Here is a 20060-nt window from a genome sequence, read left to right as displayed (position 1 = left end):
TCTGATTATCTATTTGCGAACTAATCATGTACTGTTATTTATATTGGTCATATTTGCTGTTATTTTCAGAATTTCATTAGTAAATGATTGTAAGTAAATATTTAAGTTAACTTTAGCAATTAATGTTAATATATAGTTTGATTTTTTTTTAGAAATTTATTCTAAAAATGTTCTTTTTCTAAAACTTGCTCATTATCTTTCCATGAAAGAAATTTTTATGCCTTTTTAAAAAATTAAATTTTTAAGAAACAATTTTTTGAGATTTTTAATTCCAAAAACGTTTCTGTTCAATCACAGGCTTAAAAGCACTTCTTTATACTTCAAATATAAGAAAAAATAAATTTAGTTAATTTGGTTATTTTTTTATCACTAAAAATATTTTCTCTGAGATATTATTTTAAAGCTATTTTTTGTATGGAAATATTTTTGAAGGGAAAATAGTGCATGATTATTGTAATTTAATGATTATAATTAAAAATAGTCTTTGTAATTGTTATTATAAACAAAAATATTTCTTTTCTATAACCTCTTTTTTAAAAAATAAAATTATTTGAACGAACGTTTGATTTGAATCGGTTAATGGAACCCTTAAAAAAATTGAATCAAATTAACGATTTGTGAAGCTTTTTTATTGATATTTACATAATATTTAACTATGATCAACAGTGTGATAAAATGATATTAAGAGGACGTTTTTCGAAAGTTGAAACTGTTATTTGAAATATTTACTTTGAAATTACTAAAATTCTTTTTAAAACAGGGCGAAGCGGTACCTCTCGTTTTACTAATTGTTCCAATTACTAAAAACGAAATTATGAATTCAAAGTACTTTTAAACACAGAGTGATGGAAAGTCTTTCTTTCGTTTTGAAGTGAAAACTTTTTTCCATACGCAGGTAATTAATCAATAAGATTTCTGCGCCGACTTTCTTAACTTGTTACCTTGAAATACAATTTCAAAATTTAAACTTTTATTCAAGTTCTATTTTGAAACTTTTGTTTGACTAAAACCTAATCTGTTTTTTTTTCTTCTTCCTGTGGCGTTGTTCACGCTCATGCTTAAGCGATTGTACTTAAGTGATGGCAAAGCTTTTTCACGATATCCTCTTGCATGAATTCCAGAAGGTCTCAGAGTAAATAAATATATAATAAAATACTCCTTACTGTTCAATTATCTATATAGTACTATATAGTAACTATATAACTTTGTAACTTTTCATAAGAAACACCAATTGACAAAAAATGTCCAGAAATGTTTTTTTTTTAAATGTTTATGAGAAATTTTTATAATGTTTGACAAAAACCTAAAATTTGTAAAAATTTCTTAATTAAAGTCATTTTCTGTCATAAAAGTTAAAATATAACAGAAATCAATATTTAAAACTGAAAATGAGTTGATTAAAAATCACATTAATTCCTCTTATGCTTTGGCATAGGTAAAAATACAAACTTATTTTTTTTCCGATTTAGCTAAGTTACGGTATTGTGCTTGCCGCGACCTCTAATTATAATAATAATCATATTAATAATATTTACAATTCAACTTTTATGAACGTTTTTATTAGTTTTGAGCTTTTTATTTTTTTGTCTGTTTTTTTTCTTAACTCGTACTAGACATTGGCAGAAAATGTTTCTTCTTTGTGTATTTATCAGCCTCCCTGACTAAAATAAAATTGTTTTTGTAACTAATGTTGTGAATTATTATCAAAAATTTAATTTTATAAATTTTTCTAAAACAAAATAAAGTCTTGAAAGCTAATATTTATTAATAATTATTATAGATAGTTTATTTTTGAAGTAGTTTTCTTCCATAACTGATGTTTATCAATTTCAGAAAAGATGCAATAGACATGTTGATTTACAACATTTACATATCTATCTTATTTTTAAGGAGTGCATTAAATAGCTAGTTGCATTTACCTGTGCCATTGACGGAGATTTTTTTTAGAAAAAAAAATTCGCCATTAATGTGAAAGTAATGAACCTTTAAAATAATGATTCATCTACTCCTGGGATAATTTTATACCTGACCTGTATACCACGTGACTCAGGATAAGGAATCTAATCAAAACCTTACTATGGAACCAGGATTCGGTTCTATTAGTTGATTATATTGATATTTGGAACATTTTTTGTCAATACCAAATTTTAAATTATAAAAGAATATAATTTTGATCCATTTAATTCAAATATACTAAAATTTATTATCAAATTTTACATTTAAAAGTTTTTCATTTCAATTTGTGATGAACAGGAAGCATTAATAGTTTCTCAAATGATCTTTAAATTGTTTCAGTCTCCGTGGGTAAAAATACAAGAATTGGGTGAAACGTTTATATCCTAAATCTAAGCTTTTTATTTTAACTTTATTTATAAAGTATTATGTCTTCTGTATTATTGAGGCACACTTTTTTATGATTTTAGTGAGGAAAAATGAATATTTAATCAAAATTTTTTTAAAAAAGATGCTCGCTAAGCAAAAAAGTACTTAAAATATTAAATTTTCCCAAAACTATTATATCGTTTTGAAATTTTTAAGGCTCCTTACTCATTCATGAGATTTCTGAAATAAAATATTTTTTAATGAAAGAACTAATCATGTACTGTTATTTTTAAAATTTTATTACTAAATAATTGTTGTTGAATGTTTAATTTATCTGCAGTAATTAATGATAATTATTCATAGTTTGATTTCTTTTTCACATTTTTGCAAAACTCATTCATTACTTTTTCAAAACTTGTGAATAAGAGTAACTACCATACAAAATATATTTTTACGTTTTTTATTTTTAGTTCAAACTTTAAAACTCAGTTTCTCAGACATTTATTTCGAAAATGTTTTAGTTAAATACATTTACTTAAAATTATTAGATTAAAATATTAAAATAAACATTACTGACTATGTACGGAAGGTATTCACTTCAAAGTGTAAAAAATCAACGGAAAAAAGCAGTTTGTTCTCAGTTTGGCAATGGGTATCTATATCATATTTTGGGTTGTAATTAATGGGTTAACTTAGACTTTTTAACTACTTTTATACATGTGACTTTTTAAATTGAAGAGTCACATTTCTTAAAGAGAATTAGTATTCTAAATATAACGTTTTTCTTGTTTAAACGTGCTTCCTCTCTTTGATCTTATATTTTACCAATGATTAAAACTGAATTTTTGACTAATTAAAAAGTTCGCGCTTGTTCCTATTATAAATTTTTTTTAACTATTTCCAAGTTAGAAAAACTGGCAGAAAGAAACAAGTACCCTGAATTTTTAATGTTAATGAGCTCAATGCTTGCTTTTAATTATTAAACCAATAATTATAACAGCAATTGATGGTCTCTGCTAAACATAGGCATTATTACAGCTTAATAAAAATATCTCAAGTATAATTATATTTTTAATTTAAATCTGTGTCCTCCCTATGGTTTAGCATTTGACCAGTATATAAACTACAGTGGTGAACGGTAATTTTTTTTCCTTAAACTACTGCAAATTTGTTAGAGTTTTATGTCGTTGGTTGGTTAATCATATAGTCAAAAAGAAACCAATATTTCATAAATGTATCATTTTTAAAACTTATTGTGTAAAATCCTTTTTATTCTCTTAATAGTGTACTAATCAATATTTTTAGAGCTTGAATGCAATGAAAATTTATTGCAATTAAAAGCACTTCTATTTAAACAAGGAACTGTCAATTCTTTCTTAACTTGTGAATTAATAATTAATCATTTTTTCAAAGGAGTTAAAAATGTTTTACAAATGTCAGGTTTTTTTACAAAAAATTTAGAAACGCTTTAGTTTGTTGATAACCAATAATTAAAATTTAACTAGTTAACGCTCAATTTAAGCTTATTGGGCGTTCCTAAACCATCAAATTTTAGTATTTTTAAGCTGCTAGTAAATCTATCTACACACATCTCTGAAACGAAACCAATATGTTTTGGTATTTTATATACTTTACTGTGTTCATGAAACCATTTAACTAAGTATAATAAAAGACTGCTAGAAGAATATTTACCATTATCAACTGATTGATGAGCTTAACAACATAGATTTCTCTAAACGGATCAAACATAAGTACAAACGACTTATCTCTATTTTTTTCTATTTTCTTTATTTCAAATAATTTTAATACACTTAATAATATATTAAATTTGTAAAATCTCTTTTCTTTGTGATTGACGCTTTACCTGCAAACTGTCATTTCAACATTATATAAAACGACAAATTTTGCATTTAAACTTTTCTTAAGAAAGTCTTTTTGCTGTATTTTTACCCAAATTTTTTGAAATTCACGAAAATAATCCACACGTATGGTTTTTCAGTTTCTTTCCTCCCTTTATATTTTTTTTATTGTTAGTGTAAGAAATCTGAAAATTAAAAATGTTATTTCAAAATGAAGCATTATTAATTGGTAAATGCATAAAGCATTTTAAATAATATTACTCTCAGCGTTGTTGCAAATATCTGTGAGAAGTTCCTTCTAGTAAACGTATTTTGCTTTTTTTGGAGCGATAAAGAAAAGGCAAAATCCATAGAACTGCCAATGAGGTGTTATTTTCTGAATTTGTGACTGTTAAACTTAATAAAACTGATTTAGTGATAAATCTATACAAATTCTCGATACTCTTCCGATATAGGAAATTGTGTTAAAGTACTAGGGTCTTTTTTAAAATAATAAAAATGCAAAATCCAAGAAATTGCCAATACGTTTTCATGAGTTTTGAACCCTTTAGAGTAATAAGGAAAAAAATGTTTCAAAAGAATTTTCGGATTCTTTTTCTTGTTTAAAATTTACAAAAGTACCAGAGATTTGTGTTCCTCAAATTTAATAAGTTTATATTAAGTGGGCGTACGCAATCTGGCTGGATCGAATGATTTCACTTCTCTGAATAACTTTTTGAAGTTGCAAATTCATTGATTTGTTTGAGAACTTAAGAGATTTAATGAAATGAAATTTGCCAAATTAAATTTGAAAAGGAAAAGACTAATAAGAGGTGAAATTTTTGAGAAAGTAAATGCTAGAAAAATAACTTATTTGTACCATTAATTTATAATTTTGTTAAAACAATGTAGTTTTATTAAATATGGTTGGGCAATTTCAAATTATCTACTCTAGTATGAAGTCTAATTTGGTGCGTTTTATAATATCCTACCTAAAATATATATAAATATAAAATATATATATATATAAAAATTTTAAATTTAAATGCATACATAAATAAAATCAATGATTATGTTTTTTTTAAAGAATCAATAGTATAACCTATTGATCAACAAATATAGCTCATAAGACCTGTGCAATTCATCTTTTTAGAAAACTACTTTAAATGTCTCAACTAGTAATAATGATTGTATAAACTATTTCTTAACTTTTAAGAAAGAAAATTAATGGTGTTAATTAACGGTGTTACGTTGTAGCATGTGCTCAGCCATACTTACATAATTAATACTATATTTCCTACTACTGATTAATTAAATGTTGTTTATTAGTATTTCTTTTATCGTTGTTGTTGAATGTTGGGTTTAATAGCACAAGTGCTGCAGACACTCTTACAGCCAAAACATCGCTGCGTGCTCAATGCAATGAAATCATACAGTGATATAAAACAAGTTTGAGAAAATAAGAGGTACAAAATAATTTATTTCTCACGCTCATTTTAAGAGCAAAATATAAATTTGAATGGATTATTCATTTCAATGCGTAATTTATTTTATTTTTTTCTACATAAAAGTTAATTCTTTCAAATCAAGTATTCTTTGTCCTACGTTCACTACTTTTTTTTAATTTATAGCTACTGTCTTGGTCTAATATTTTAATGTAATTTGCAAAGTAATAGCTTATAAATAACATAAAACTGAAAGGTTTCTTTTGCGCTAATATTTTTTTAAAAGAAAGAATTTCTTTGGAATTTTAGAAGGAGAATAATGTCATTCCTTAGACAGTACTTAATGACAAGTGTTCTATTTAGAAATTATAAACAAGAACGCGGATTATACTTTTTTGTAAAAAAAAAATTAATAATTTTATTAATATGAAACGCATGTAAAATAAATATATTTTCGATATTAATTTTTAAAATATTCACCAACTATTGACATATTTGTCATGTGATATTGAAAATATTTGCCATGCGAAACATTTCCATTAGATAATTGCACTTATCCTCAAAACACTTATTCAGATTAAGTGTTTATATACTTACTATTTCTTTCAAATATTTTTTCTAAAATATTATTTAAAACTCATTAGTTTTTTTTAGAAAAAGAATATAACTTAACAAATTAAGAGTTTTATAAAATTTCTGAAACAAACTCAAATTAGTGATGACAATATCTTGTAAAAAATTCAAAATTATTGGAAAAAATTGCACAATTTTTTTTGTTTTAAATTCACATTGTCCAGTCCCCTTAATCAATTTTTTTAGGAGTGTTATTCACTTATGAATTTGATTGCTGCCTCCCACAATAGGTGAGAAAACTTCTCACATCAATTCACTGCAAAAGGGTAGAAAGTGAGAAACTGGGAATATACAGATCATTAACGGCATCGTTCATCAGGACGGAAAATATTTTAAAAGTCCCAGAAACTAAATATTATGAGTCTTTTTATGCGTTTTTATTTTTCATTATTAAAAGGAGAAAAAAATATCTCCTGACACGCTTTATATTGGTGCACCTTATTAGTAAAAAAAAAGTTTCAGATTCATCTTTTTTAAAGATTAATAGTTTTCAAAACAAATATATTCCGAATATCTTGATTAATGGAAAAGAGTTTTAGACCGGTAATATTTATATCTCTGGTGCAAAACAAATTTGCAGTTGTTTTTTAAAAGGTAAAATTTCTTAATGAAGAAAACTGCCATTTTTTAATTCAAATTTTCTTAAACTCCTTATTATTTTTTATTTTATTTATTTATTCAAACAATCCGTTCTCAGAAAGGTTGTCTTAAAACACAAGATCGTCAAGTAAACAAAGCAACGATAACTTATCAACAGATTTTAGTTACCGTTTCTATATTTTAAAAATAAAAATAGCAATAAAACAAAATTAAAAAATAAATTAAAATTGTTCTTCTTTTCTCAAAAGGAGAAAACTTTACTATAATTTTTTATTCTACTCTTATTGCTAAAAATAAGCATACAAGTTGAAAGCTTCGAATGGTTGCTCATCTATTTTTGTAAAGTAGATATTTTCTGATTTATAGTGATTTGAAGCAATAATATAATTGATATTTACGTTTGTCAAATTATTACTGTTTTTATGAAAGTGGCCTTAAAAATATTTAAAAAATCAAATGATAACGGCAAATAAAATTTTATTGTGCACAAGTAGGATTCTTATTATTTAATTAATTATAATTAAAATATTATTTTGATATAATATTGTAAAATATTTTGATATTCATCTTCAAAGTCATAAAAAAATCATATTGAACATTATTATCAATTTGAAAGAATTTCAAAATCATTGATTTAAATGACATCATGTAAAATAACTAGAATGATTAAAATGTACTATTTAGTTACCCGCTTAAATGGAACATTATTTACAAATTTTTACTAATTTTATCGTAGAGGCCCATCCTCATTAATGATGAATCCCATGATTAGTAGGAAAATAATGCAGCTAAAAATTCGCAATTGATCCGGCTAATTGAACTAATTAATTCTAATAATAGGTTATTAATTGAACTATGAAAACTTAATCTAATGTTTGTAGCGTGACGTTCCTTTAAATACATTTTACTAAAAAGAGTTAAATATTTCATAAGTATAAATTGCAGTTGTATTTGGTGTGATAACTTTAAATAGCATTTTTTTAAAGTTAAGATAAAGTCTTATAATTTTTTTAGAAAGAGTTTAAGGGTTAAAAAATCAAAAGGTTTTGATAAACAGTATTGGTTTTGAAAAAAATAATTAATACATGTTATAAACAGCTCTTCTACATTTATTGAAAATTATTTTGAGATCCTTTAACAGTATTAAATACTACTTGCTTAACAAAATCAGTTACCACTATCCGTTGAATGGGGAGGATTTCGGCAAGTACACTAAAATCATCGCAAATATTTCTGCACAATGGCCCACTAGAAACTAATAAATAACTAGCAGATTAGACCCAGAAAAAGAGGAGAATTGAACTTATGATGTCTCCTATTCTTTTGTTTTTATAACTTCAAGTTGCTTGATTTTTGGCTTACCTTAGTTTGAAATGAAGCAATTAATAAATGGCCCTGCAAGTAATTTAGCTTGGATAAACCTTCAGTATTTGACAGCTACGTAAGATACATTTTAATTTCATTCCTCGGTTCATGATTACATTGTAAATAAAACTAGATGTTAAGTCTCGAAACAAGCTTGACTGAAGTTTTTAGTAAACTTCTGTTTCAAATTATTCAAAATAAATTTGCAAATGAACGATTTGCAAATGAACGATTTGCAAATCGGCAACTACAGGAGGAAAAAATGTCTCAAAAGCTATATATATATATATATATATATATATATATATATATATATATATATATATATATATATATATATATATATATATATATATATATATATATATATATATATATATATATATATATATATATAATCTCTCTCAGAAACCGTGCAGCTTGGTCACGGGCACTGCAGATTTTTTTTTACTTCTAGGGAGAAATAGAAAAGTTGTCTTTGAAAAGATAGAAAGTTTCAACATTTAACTGTTGTTACCAAAGCTATCCATTTTCAACCAGGCTATTTTTTTAAAACGTTTTTAAACTAATTTTCAATCAAAAATATATAGCTGAATTGCCAGAAAAGCAAAAATAAATTGTTCGTTATGTACTAAATTAAAACTAAAGAAAAATATTTCAGATAATTTTGCATGTCTTGCAATTGTAGAAAACTTCAATTTTTATATGTTAGAAATGAAGAAAAAAAAAGAAAATTTTGGAAAAAGGGTAACTATTAAGTACTATGAGGGGGAGGGAGGATTACTACCTCTGTAGATGCAAAATTTTTTGATTCATCTAAAATTCGGATCTAATTTGCAGATATATAAACTAACTAAAACTTATTTTTTTATTTAGCTAAAAACTTTAAAACTAAAGAAAATTGAGAATAAATATAATAAATTCCTTTCATTATTTTCCAAAAATTTTGGATAGTCAAATTTGGTTTTTTCTCTGAGTTTTGTCTAATTTGGGTTGATCGCGTAAACTTCACCCATAACAATTGTCAAATAACTTTAAATGTACTAATTTTGTTAGTTCATACTTATATATTTTTTTATTTTTGATAAGGTCAAAAATAAAGTGTTCAATTTCCTATTAGATTACTAATGAAATATTTTAATAAATACAAAAATATGAAATCTTTTCTCATAGTTTTAGATAATGTTCGATTTTGAAATTCTTGGACAATTTTAGACATTCTTTATAGAAAATATCTCTGAAAGGTTGTTTATGAAAATAGATATAGTATTTTTATTAATTGTTCAGTCCATGGTTTGCATCCGTTAACACTCGTTCTCATTGTTGAGTGTGTTAATCTGAATATCGTAAACACCATTTTAATTTTTCTTCAGTTCAAACGAGTCAACTGTATGGAAATCAATATTGGATTTTTTCAACAATTATTGTTATTAAACATGACATTTTTGCTAGGATTGGTATTGGATATTTGCCTTCTCTTGCAAGATGATACAAAAAAGCATCGATAACGCAGCGTGAATGTTAAGATTGCTTACGTTACCTAAGAGAAAGAATTTCAAAGCTTCATATTATTCCAGATTTAATGTTCGATATGTAATCAATTGTTGCTTAAACCTATAATGTTGTTATTAAAAATTTTAAACTATTTCTTATGATGTTTTAGAATATAATGAAATTTCTAGATTGAAAAGAAAATATTGTTAGTAGGGAGCTAGATCTAGAAGAGTTAACCTTTTCTCACCAAATTGTTTCTTAACAAGCCAGTAAAATACAGCGAAACCGGGAAATTCCATAAATTTGAGGGGAAAATATTTTCGCCTTCAATATTCATAATCGCTTGGATAAAATTTCCTCGCTTATTTATCCCCTTCTCTATCATACTTATATGGTAGTTTCTGACTACTAAATATGTATCATACAAGGATAGGTTGTTTCTGACAATGAATTTATTTGAACCTGTTGACTGAGCTCAAATGGTGTGCACTATACATGCTTAATGCTTGCTTGGGGCGCTGGTCTGGACCCCTGAGCTCGTGTGATAATCAAATTAGTACAAGAAAATATTTTCTAGATTTGAGATGCAGTACTGAAATTGCGTCCAATTAGTATTTACAAATAATATCAGGTTAATTTTCACCAAAGAAGGAGGCTTCAAGATTGCTTAAAAATTGATTGAAAGGAATAACTAGACGTAATTTATTTATGTTTAATTTTAATACACAAGGTTAATATATTCTTAACACTTGTTTTAAATTAATGAAATGTAACACTATTAAATAAGCAAGACTGGGTGTATGCCAACGATCCATTTTCAAAAGAAAATTCCCTCTTTCATTTTCTTATCAGTGAAAAGGTTAGGAATAGCAATGAAAAGAGTGATTAGCATAAAAACAGTGGGTCAATGACAAAAAGAGAGAGAAAGAAAGAAAAATGTAACAACGGTGGACAATGAAAGTGACAGAATTCGAGATGGTGTGAGGGAGAATCAAAATAAGAATGTTCGATTGCTTGTTTCGAATGCTAGAAAAAATAAGAAGGGTTTCTAACACGAATATTAAGAATGCGCCCCTGAAAAACTCCATTTTTTCCCCATCATGAATGAAGTTATGGAGTTTCTTGGTCAACTCAATGAACTCAAAAAAAAAATATCTAGACCTTAAATACAATACAAATTCCCTTTTTTTGTTTTCTTTATCGGGCAATTAAATTTAAAATTCATGGTTACTGTTTGCAAAAGGAAGTAAACAGAAGTAACTCAAAAAGTAAATCAAATTTTGTATATTTGCAAAAGTAGCCTGGGCGTATCAGATGTGATGCTCCCAGTTGCATATGCCCCGGGTAACGTGTGGAATATTCATCATTGCCTCAGTCAATGGTGTGTCGGGGAGGCAAATGTATGAACGTACTTCTCCATGAGTGCATCATTGATCATTGAAGAACCCTGAAATTTATAGGGTGTCACACTCTACCACAGTTTCCTCGATGGTGCTTTCATAAAGTAGTGCTTTCATATGTATGATCTGTGATATTCCATTGATGAGAGGCTGCGATAGATATTCAAAGAGTATACATTAGGCCGCACTCAAAATTTTTTTCCTTCCTTTTCCTACGAAAATACTAAATTTAACTTACTTCTTGAATTACTTTCATATTAATGTATAATATCAAAATGGGAGGGGGGGGGGTATTTTTCAGATGTATATTTAAAATTTTTTCCCCGCATATTTACTTCCTTTTGCATATTTTTTTTTTCTTAAATCTCCCGATTTATTTTTTATGGTTATTTTTTTTTAAGCTTGCTACTCCAGTTTTAATAAATATTATTAATTTCGATTGTTTCTTTTTTAAATAATCATTTCTTTTTTCTCTTTAGCTTTATATCATAATTGCTTTTCACCTTTCTGTCCATAGATTTTATTTATTTCTAATAACTAGATTTTAATTACGCGTTGTATACCTATACCTTACTTTTTATTCATATTTTATGCATGTTATTTTACAGTTTATTATTTCTGCTTATTAATCCAGGGCTTGAAATTTTCTTGAAAATGCATAATCAATTAAATGTCCATTTTAAAATTTTATATTAAAAAATATTTTTTACTTATAATCTGATTGGAAATCTGATTGGAATCATCATATTTAGTCAGTATAATAGCGTTACAGTTAAAATTAGAGTTTCGTAATATATGTTTGATTACAAATGCGAATAATTGACAAATTCCACGAATTGCTTTTCCTGCATTTTGAACGACATGCAAAATCGACGTGGAATCTCACAAAGCAATTTTTATAGATTTAATGTTTTGTCTATAAATCCTCGTAACTTTGAACGGAACTCAGAAGGCAAAAAGCAACTACATAGAGCTATATAGTAACTATAATCAAAGAAGGAATATGTAAGAAATAATAAAGAAAAGTGTCCCGTTTGTATAATCCCGATGAGACTGTTATGATCTGTTTGTTTATTAGGGATATTTTTTAAAGCACACGCGAAACAGTAAACTCCAAAGCTGGAATCCGAACCTCAAAAGGTTAAGTTTTTTTTTATACTAGAAGGTGTGTTTGACTTAGCTAATTGTTCTTCAAACTAAATCAAAATTTCCCCCAGGGGGTTTGCTTAACCCTACAATGTGAATTTTTTTTTTTACTGTATTCTGAATTTTCACTTTTTTTAATACTCACATTTTGAATAGCTTTTGTTCATGTGTACTTATCTTGAAAAAAAAACATTCTCATTTAAGAGTGAAAATAAATTTTTTTAAATCAGAAAATAAATAAAATGTTCTGTTTTTTTTCTTAATTTATCAGTTTCAAAATTTTAATACTTCTAATTTCAGAAAGTCTTAAAATTTATTTGCAAATTTTTAAAGAAATTTTTGAAGTTTAAAAGTCAAATTTTTTACCTTTTAAATATTAAAAAAAAAACTATGAAAATTGAAGATCAAATCAATAAGAGGAAAAAGAAAATTGAAGATCAAAAGAGAAGAACGGCTTATGTCCATTTTTTTACAAAAATTTCGATTGGATCGTCATGTTGTCCATATGAGGGTTACTAATTTTTGACAAATCATTAACATGAGAAATCTTCACGAGAGTTTTTACTCAGTGAAGATGGGCCGTGTTTGGAAAAAATGGTTCATATCCATGCATAAACGAGAAGAACTAAGAAAAGTATCGTGAATAAGACAAGACTTAGTGAGGAAAAAGCGATTCTTGTCCAACCAGATTTTATAATTTACTTTTCTCAACATCAAAAATTAACATTTTGTTTTATTTTTTTCTAAATTTTAATCCTGAAAAATTCACTAACCTTGACATTCCAGCTTTCATGTACATAAACAGTCCCTTCCATGGATCTTCAGTTGTTACTTCATCGGCTTAAATTGTAGTGTTAAGCAAATACGGGCTCCACGCACCCGGGTGCCCCAGTGACGTCCATCTTCATTTACATCAGTAATTATTGGCGTAAATCATGCTTAATAAATTTCTATAATATTTACTTTTAACGACTAGAATTTTAATTTTGATTCTTTTTAAGGAAATAATTGATAAATATGTAAATGTCAAAACAAATTTTAAGGCTCAATTATTGTTTATATTATGTTTTTTTAAATAGTTCGAAAGTGTTTTTGGAATAAATTCCATCATGTCTGATGTCTCTGCAATAAATTCGGATTTCTCCCATAAAAATGAAGATGGACGGTTTCTTATCGTTACACAGTATTTTCGTATTAACTAATTTTTCAACTCTATTCTCGGTGACTTTTTAGATATTAGTTAAGATTTTATTCAATTACAAAAAATGGCCCCCAAAAACTTAAAATTATTACTCCATTAAACAAATATGACTTGTTCAAAAAAAATTTAATATCTGGCTTTTAATAATAATGGAAATAGAAATATTCATTTTGTATAAGTGGAAAGTTGAATTAATTAGAAATGTTTTTCCATTATTCATTTTTACTTAATGTATTTGATTTGTATTGTTTAAAATATATTATTAAACATATTATTAAAAACATATTCAATTTGCATTGTTGAAAAATTTTTTTTGAAAAAGGAAAGTTTAAACTGATTTGAAAGAAAAATCCAGTAATATTTGTTTTTTCATGGGTGTAATATTCTAGAGTTTTCTATTCACTCTTATTATGTAGTTAGATTTTTGATATTTTTAATGTATGGAAAAACAAATGCCCTCAGAAGGAAATATTTTCCAAAAAGTTTCATTAATTATATGTGTTACTTTAATGAATTTTTATGGATATTGATTTTTAAATCAAACCAACCTACCTGGAAAAAATCCATTCAAAAAAATTGTACCTCAATTTCTTTCTGCTATTATAGTCGTTTGATTAAAGAGTAAAAATAGAATGTTTTCCTAACTTAAATTCCAATGCATTTGTTTTTCCAAATTGAAAGTTTCTGCTCTAAATTTAAAGAAGTTTTGCAGCTATTTTAAATCACAACATATAAAACTATTTGTTCGCAAAATTGTATTTTGCTTTAAAACCGAGCACAAAAAATGTGTGTGGCTAAAAGTTATGATCCTTACATTTATTTTACAAATTATGCATATCTCACAGTATTAATCATCTTACTTTTTTTTTAAAAGAGAAGAAGTTGTCTTTCTATTTCTATTTCGAAACAGATGCAATAAAAACAGCTTTCTTAAGTGCAGAAACATTCTTTCAATAAATTTTTGTATATGTATTTATGTTCCATGCTTTGAAAAACTGCAAAGTTTTCTACAAATCCTCACTGTGTTGTTGAAATTTTTAAGGTAATCAAAATAAATCCTTAAATGGAATAAAATTTCTTTAAAAACTTAAATGCAAGTTTGTTTTCATAAGACCTGGATTATCTATTTTGATTAATTTCTATATTGAAATACTCTTCACAGTATTCATTGTTTTCCTATTTGAAACAATTTTCCTTATAAGTTTTTTAATACATGAGTATGGAAAGTTTTCATTTTGTGAATATTAATTATGATGGTTGAATAAGTATTCAATTATCACAGTTGATGGTTTCAGAATTGCTTGATTCAGATCATTATTTAAAAATACCTTTCTGAAAATAATGATTTGTTCAAGAGATTTGCTTTACATTACAATATGAAAAAGGAATGCTTGTGTAGACGGAAAAAAAATACTTGCAGTGGACTCGCTGTCATTCTAAATAGTTTGAGTTTTTTGGTAATAAAAATCATGGCTTTTATCTCCCACGAGATGGTTTTAAATTGAATATCTTAAAAAGGAAGCCAAAATGTCTTATCTGTTATTTTCGAATTTCGATTTTGCACACACAGAATATTATGCGCCTAAAATGTATCTTAGAAGAACATTAAATTTACTTTCTTTTATTTAATGTTTTAACTAAATTAACCATCAAAATCTTCTCAATTAAAAAATATTTAAAAGCTGCTGCTTCCTTTGATTAAAAAGTTATAACTAAGAAATTTATTCATTAAAAGCTGATTGTTACATTTGTGTATTTACATTGTTACAATGAATTATTAGGAAAAAACGATTCTATTTTATTTCATGTATTGCGCGCGTTTTACCAGTTTAAGACGTTTCAATAGGAAAATTTTAGTAATTGATTCAATCGAATATTTGTTTCTTTCCTGGATTTAAAAGAGTAAAACTATTATTTAATTTTGAATCTTTTTTGTAATTGTGACTTTTGCGCATTTACAATATCGTGTCATGTAAATACATAAATTTTTTTTTCATTATGTGTTTATGATTAGAGGATGATATTTTTGTCTAAATTGTTTTAAAACGTGAGTTTTAAATAAAAAGTTTCATAATCAACCACATGCAGCACAAACAAGCAAAAATTTTCGAAAAGAGTGAAACAAGTTTGTTAAATGTAGTAGTTTGTTTATATGAATGAATTCTTTTTGTTAGTAAATATTTAAATTTAAAAAAAAATCTTGGCGATATTTTCCAGTTCTAAACACAAGTTTTTAAGATGTCATTTTATAATTGAGAAACTTATAGTGTTCAACGAAACGCTACTTTTACACATTTTCAGCATTTACGAACTTAAATGCGTGTATGAAAGTTGTTGAGGAGGCTCATTAGCACCTATTTTCCAATTTTATTTTCATTTTAATTAGACTGGAATAAAACATCCTAAAATCTTTCTAAGATTTAAGAAATGTAAAAATTTTGGCTTCGGAAAATTAAAAAATAAATCTTTGATACAATTAAGAAGTAAACTAGCTCTATATTTTGAAACTTTCTATTTATTTCTTCTATTTAAAGAAGCGCCAACTATTGCAATTTATCCATAACTGAAGTTTCTTTTAGTCTAAATAACGATATTACAGCTTGGTATTATTTGCGATAATATTTTCCGAATAATCTGCTGAAAACAATTATCTTTTTTTTCTCCGTTTACAGCAAATATTCGAAAAAAGTATCAATTAAGTATTAAATATACATAATATCATTAATAGTAGGTATATACCTATATTGAATTAAGTAGTTAATTTGAAATTTACTTATGTTATACATATTATTTCATATGTTATATATGTTTAGGTTATATATATTATTGTATATTGCATATATTATTGTATATTACTGATATCTAGTTTAGAAAGTTGGCACTTCTTTATTTATTTTTAGTTTTAATTCCTTGATTTTAAAAACCTTAAATTTTTGTTCCAATTTATAAAAAAAAGTAATTTCGGATTTGTGGTTTTAATGATACTATTGCACTTGTTCTCTAAAGAGCTTTTAAAGTGCTCTTCTGAGACCAAAGTTATGCAAATTAAGAACTTATAATTGTGTAAATCTATTACAATTGAGTTATTATTATATGCCTTCAGTATTTATAATTTATATTAGTCCTCTCAAATATGTTTTGTAATATGTGTTTTCCGAAATAGAAAGCTTCTAGAAAAAGTGATTGTTAGCTTAACATTCAAATCAGGAGTTTAAAATTACCCATAGACAAATAAAATCGGATTAGACTGTTACCCCAATCGTAAAAACCACCCTTCCTCTTAAAACAAACTTACCCTGAAAAATTATCTTTCCCCCTTTATCACATTAAATTAATCAAACCAGGCTCCGGGAATAATTATTTTTTTAGAAAGATTCAATGGTTTTCAAGTTTAGCGAAAATATTTTTTTAGAAGACATATTTTTTTGGTTGGTTTCGTTTAAATAATTTTATGTGGGTTAAACAAATGGAAAAGCTAATCTGAAAAAAAATAAGCAAATAAATAAATTAAAAAAAAAAAAATTGACAGTTATTTTTCAATGTTCAACGATTTTATTAATTTTTTTTCTCTGCAACTAGTCAACTTATATATTTTTAAGTTGAGTTATAAATGTTAAACTTTATGAGTAACAAATTTACTTAATCGGTAAGTTTCGTCTATATTAAAATTGTAAGATTTTCTTTAAGAAAAATGAAGGAAAATAAAATTAAATAAAAGGAAGTAAATTTAAAATGAGTAAAATTAAAATTAGTAAAATTAAAAAGATTAAAATTAAATTGAGTAAAATTAAAATAAGTAAAATTAAATTGAGTAAAATTAAAATAAGTAAAATTAATTTGAGTAAAATTAAAATAAGTAAAATTAAAATTAAAACAAGGAAAAAGTAAAATTTACTCATGCGGAGCAAAATATAATGTAGGTAATTGAAAAGAATTTGTAACTGTGAAGAGTTTGGACAAAGTATAATTATTCTTTCAAATAAATATTTCATAAATTTAATTTCAATCTAATTGTTTTCAATCGAATTTTGAATTTAATAAAGAAATATTTTATTATGAAATCCCTATTTTTTTATAAAGTTTCGGTTTAAATAGCTAAATACAAAACCAAAATTTGATTATTGAACGTTTGTTTAAATTCCTTTTACATTTTTTATTAAATTTTTAATTTCAAAGACCCCAAACTAGTAAAGCAACTAAGTAAAGCAAGCTATAATATAAACTTGGAGAGTTTTGGTTATATCTTGAATTTTTATCTAAATTAAGACAAAATATTGAACAAAAAATTACAAGTTTTCAAAATAATTTCGTGCAAATTTTCATAATTTTTTCAATAAGGAGATTATTAAAAATGCAGCTTTTAAGTCTTAAAATTGTCTTTAAAGAAAATATTGATAAAATTATTTTGTATTCAACTTTATTGAAGTGAATATAAAAATAAATTTTAAAAATAACTTTAAAGCACTAATCTTTCTTTTTTAAAAAACGTGTTATTAAATACTCGTTGCATTATACAATCATAAATAAGTTTGTGAAAAATCAAAAAAAACTTCATTTTGATTTGTCTAGTGATTATCTCAGACAAAACATCTTGACACAGTAACTTTTGTTAAAAAATATTGATTTTTTTTCCATCTTACTTTCGCGTTGAGTTCTACTAGCAATAATTTACCTTGCTTTAGCATTAGAGAAAATATTAATCGCCTATGAAATTTTTTAATGGAAATTATCAGAAAACAGAGTGTCAAAAAAATTAAAAGAAACACGTATGAAAAGTTAAAAAAATTTTTTTGTAATATTTTTAAAGAAATCACGAATGAATTTTCTGCCCATTTTATTTGGCACTCCCTAGCGATTGCTTAGTCCGCCCCTACCCAAACTCAGTTAGGTTTGTTGAAGAAACTTCCTGGTCGCCAATTGGCAATCATAGATGAGCAGTCTACCTATATTATTAGTCTATGAAAGAACTCTTCTGTATGTGTAGCTAACTTTATTTATTCTGTTTTGTGCTTTACATAAAACAGACAGTAATATTTTAAGTAAATGTGGATAATGGAATGTTTTTAATGCCTTCTGAGTTCATGTTTCAAACAAATATGTATATAATGCAGTAAATATGTAAATAAGTTGATTGATCTAATGGTCAAAAAATTGATTATCAAACATCTTATCACATACGTCTAGCAAAAACGAATCAAAGAATTGAGATTTGTCTATAAAATTTGTATATATTATTTTACAAATTAGTGATATTAACGTGTTGTGTTATCAACCGCAAACGGTTGCGCTTAGTGAAAGAAAATACGCAAAAAGAATTTTATAATCGCCAAATTTAAGAGAAAATAATTGTTGTCGATTGACTATCAAATTTACTACATCGATAGTCATATGTCTACTTTTTACTCTTTAAAAATTGTTGTGCATTGTCTACTTTTTAAGTATTTCATTTATGATTTTAATATTAAATTTTTTTTACAGGAGAAACTAATGAATATTATAGATTTTTTTAGCTTATCGAAGTCGCTGTTTAGTGTTCTCTGATCTTATTCGTATGGATGATGATTCGTATGGATTCGTATGCATAGATGAAGAGAGCAGAAATATTCGAAAAATTATCCAAACTAGTCTTTTTGTATGTTAGGTAAGTTTAACAATTGTATAGTGATGAATTCATAAGAATTTAAGACCCATTTACATAAAAACTAAATTAAATAAAAGGATATTTTATTTACTATTGAGTGAAATCCACTAGAATTCAGAAAAATGTAGTATTTTTAAAATGGTACAATTAGTCAAAATGGAAAGAAAAACTGAACTAATGGGCGCATTTTTACGTAGTATATGACTCAATCTTAATGGCTCAAGGGTCAAATTTTTAATATGCTAATTAATTAGTGCAGATGATATTTCCAGTTACGAAATCTGATACAAAAACGCAATTTCTCTGAATAAACATTTTGTCCTCTACTGATTTGGATTCCGGACCCATAAAATATGGGGGTGGGGATAGTCAGAATCAGGAAAAAAATGTTTCAATAATTTGATCAGGAGAGCTGGCCGAAATTTGAACCCTGGAGCATTTATTTTAATTTTTGTGTATTTTGTCAGATCTCTAGAACTTTTTAAACAAAGTGAATAATTTTTGTACTCAATTATGCAATTCATTTATCCAATGACAATTCCATGCAACAAAGTATTTTAAATAATTATTTATCATCTTATTTACTAATGTTTGATAAAAGTTCGAATCGTCAGGTATACGAAGTTATACATAATTTTAAAGAAATAATTTTAAATTACCATGTAGAAAATTTCAACGAAATAGACAAATAGTTATAGAGAAATCTGGTTTTGAATATAAATTTTTTTATAAAAAAAAAAAAAAACGCGCACTGATTCACGTTTTGTAAACGGGTCAGAATATTGACTCTTTATCATACAAATAAAACACGTAACTCAAACAATATCTACAGTCCAACTTTTCTTCAATCCTTTCGTTATTAAGTTCTTTCAACACAAGCATTATCGCTATTCACCGTGATAAATATTGCAAAGCTGAAAAAGATTGCATGTTTTAAATATTTGAAGTACTAAAACAGAATCGTCAACAGTTTAA

General features: G+C 25.8%; 1 protein-coding gene across 3 annotated transcripts in view; it reads left to right on the top strand.

The window, feature by feature from the left end:
• Positions 1-8629: 8629 nt before the first annotated feature.
• The window catches only part of LOC147817007 (uncharacterized), a 48860-nt gene continuing 37429 nt past the window's right edge, over positions 8630-20060 (top strand). Inside the window, exon 1 of one of the 3 annotated variants that reach the window (XM_087153541.1) lies at positions 8630-19085. The gene's annotated coding sequence lies outside the window, so the exon portion shown is untranslated. The remainder of the gene's footprint in view (positions 19086-20060) is intronic. The other 2 variants (XM_087153544.1, XM_087153535.1) reach the window with 2 other exon arrangements.

Source organism: Parasteatoda tepidariorum, chromosome 1 (genome assembly GCF_982258835.1).
Source record: "Parasteatoda tepidariorum strain Cologne lab strain chromosome 1, Ptep-v5.0, whole genome shotgun sequence".
Taxonomy (NCBI): domain Eukaryota; kingdom Metazoa; phylum Arthropoda; class Arachnida; order Araneae; family Theridiidae; genus Parasteatoda; species Parasteatoda tepidariorum.
This window is presented reverse-complemented; position numbering and strand designations above follow the sequence as displayed.